This window comes from Priapulus caudatus, unplaced genomic scaffold (assembly GCF_000485595.1).
Source record: "Priapulus caudatus unplaced genomic scaffold, Priapulus_caudatus-5.0.1 Scaffold2205, whole genome shotgun sequence".
NCBI lineage: Eukaryota > Metazoa > Priapulida > Priapulimorpha > Priapulimorphida > Priapulidae > Priapulus > Priapulus caudatus.
In genome coordinates, this window is record NW_014579266.1 from 22,886 (window position 1) to 25,703 (window position 2,818).

The window sequence follows — 2,818 nt, forward strand, 5'->3', positions numbered from 1 at the left end:
AGAGAGAGAGAGAAAGAAAGAGAGAGAGAGAGAGAAAAAGAGAGAGAGAGAGAGAGAGAGAGAGAGAGAGAGAGGGAGGAGAGAGAGAGAGAGAAGGAGAGAGAGAGAGAGAGTGAGAGCGAAAGAGTGAGTGAGAGAAAAGTACAAAGTACGAAGGGAGTGGGAGAGAGGGACGAAGAGGGGAGGCAGCGAGGGAAGGCGAGAGAGAGAGAGAGAGAGAGAGAGAAAAAAGAGAGAGAGAGAGAGAGAGACGGGGCGCGTACGAAAGAGAGAGTTGCCAGCTTTAATTATTCGCTTGTATTTGAAGTAGTACAACTAATATAATATTTGTTGTATTGTATTGTATTGTATTGTATTGCATTGTATTATATTGTATTGTAATGTATATGGTATTGTATTGTGTTGCGTTGCATTCTATTACAGAGCGTTGCATATATTTTAAGATTTTCTCTCTCTCTCGCTCTCTCCTCATGCTATAATTCCTACTGTTAGTCAATTCACCAATTACTTACATTCATAAAGTATTACCCCTCGGTGTCGGCAGTAAAAACCACGGCATGCTTCAATAGTGCAATGCCCCTAGCTGCCTCCACCTGTGCTAAGGTAGCATCTCGACACGTAAACATAATTCTTTATTGCATTGGACAAACGTTCTAGATGATTGTAGCATCGTTTATGCAAAAGTTTTAACCTTAACAATAATCAGTTAAGTCTCACACTCAGCAGCAGCAGCAGCCGCCATCTTTGCGTCTGACCTTTCGGAAAATCCGAAAATTCGGTTTTGTCGGATTATTTCCGTTTTGTGAAGCGTACGTGTTAGATTTCCCCGAAGTCAATTGAGTCTAAGTTAAGCGTGTAAAGAGTAAAGCTCGAGTCTGTAGGCTGGCTATCAATGACCGACGACGTCGCCGCGAACACCGCGTGAAATACAGACGCAAGTTTCCATGGAAAATGCGCGAGTTTAGGTGAAAAATTCTGGAGTTTTGCGTAAAAAATGGCAAATATCTGCCACTAGCTTCTAACAAATGCGACAATGAAGTACCGTGATTGCACGAAATGGATAGCAGTTGTCGCGTTTCAGGTTTTATAGGAGCCGCAGGAGCGCGAGGGAGAGCGGACGTAGGCGAGCATACATCACGCGAAACACAGGAACAAAAACCAGAGCGATGTTCAGGAAAGATAGAGTGCGTGCGACACAACGACACGAAGCGCTCTCTCTCTCTCTCTCTATCTCTGTCTCTCTCTCTCTATCTCTGTCTCTCTGTCTCTCTCTCTCTCTCTCTCTCTCTCTCTCTCTCTCTCTATCTCTAGCGCTCTCTCTCTCTCTCTCTATCCCTCTCACAATTTTGTTCTTTTATCAGTCGCGCGTTTTTTCAATGTTGAAGCGAAAAGAGGCGACGCGTATGGAAAGCATTTTGTACCAAAAAGCATAAAACCTAGTTTTAGACCTTAAAACCTGGTTTTAAGGTCTTAAAACCCGGTTTAAATTACGTTTTAAGGTCTAAAACCTCTTAAACCGGGTTTTAAGAGCTTAAAACCAGGTTTTACGCTTCCCGAGGCATTTAGCTCCTGATTGGCTAGTTTGCATATGCTAGTTTCTGCGGGACTGCGATACAGTTTCTGGCGCAGAAAACGAACAAGGGGGAGAAGCTGGTGGAGAAGGAGGAGAGGGAGAAGCTGGTGGAGAAGGAGGAAGGGGAGAAGAGAGAAGGTGGTGGAGAAGGAGGATGGGAGAAGCTGGTGGAGAAGGAGGAAGGGGAGAAGAGAGAAGGTGGTGGAGAAGGAGGAAGGGGAGAAGAGAGAAGGTGGTGGAGAAGGAGGAAGGGGAGAAAGGAGAAGCTGATGGAGAAGGAGGAAGGGGAGAAGCTGGTGGAGAAGGAGGAAGGGGAGAAAGGAGAAGCTGGTGGAGAAGGAGGAAGGGGAGAAGCTGGTGGAAAAGGAGGAGGGGGAGAAGGGAGAAGCTGGTGAAGAAGGAGGAGGGGAAGAAGCTGGTGGAAAAGAAGGAAGGGGAGAAAGGAGAAGCTGGTGGAGAAGGAGGAGGTGGAGAAGCTGGTGGAAAAGGAGGAAGGGGAGAAGGGAGAATGTGGTGGAGAAGGAGGAGGAAAGAAGCTGGTGGAGAAGGAGGAGGGGGAGAAGCTGGTGCCCCCTCCTCCCCTTCCTCCTCCACCAGCTTCTCCCTTCTCACGAATTCACACGTTATCATAAAAACGCGGAATTGGAAGTTCTAGCTTTTTGCAAGTTCTAGTTCTAGCTCTTTGTTAAAGCAAGGTTCAACACTCACACGCGAAGGCACGGAAGACTACCCTCCCCGCTTTGTCACGCGCGCACGCACGCACGCACTCACTCACTCACGCGGGCACGCACGCACGCACGCACGCACGCACGCACGCACGCACTCACTCACTCACTCACTCACGCAGGCACGCACGGACGCACGCACGACCGCAATCATGCACGCACGTACCTACGCACGATTTCTCCGCAGAATAAAAATTTACCGCTAGTAAAGCTCGCTCTTACCTTTGCAGTAGAACTGTTCCTCCAGCCGACAAGAAGTCGTGCAGCCGTCACCATCGTCGCCGTTGCCGTCGTCACACTCCTCGCCGCTAGCGCTGTGTACAACCAGTGTAACATGCCAGATTAAAACCCACCGTCAATTAATACATGATAGGCGTAAAATGATGATAACTTTAATAAAAAATAATGCACGAATACTCACTCTCTCTCTCTCTCTCTCTCTCTCTCTCTCTCTCTCTCTCTCTCTCTCTCTCTCTCTTTCTCTCTCTGTTAAAAACCACGGCTCGTGAACAAATATTTC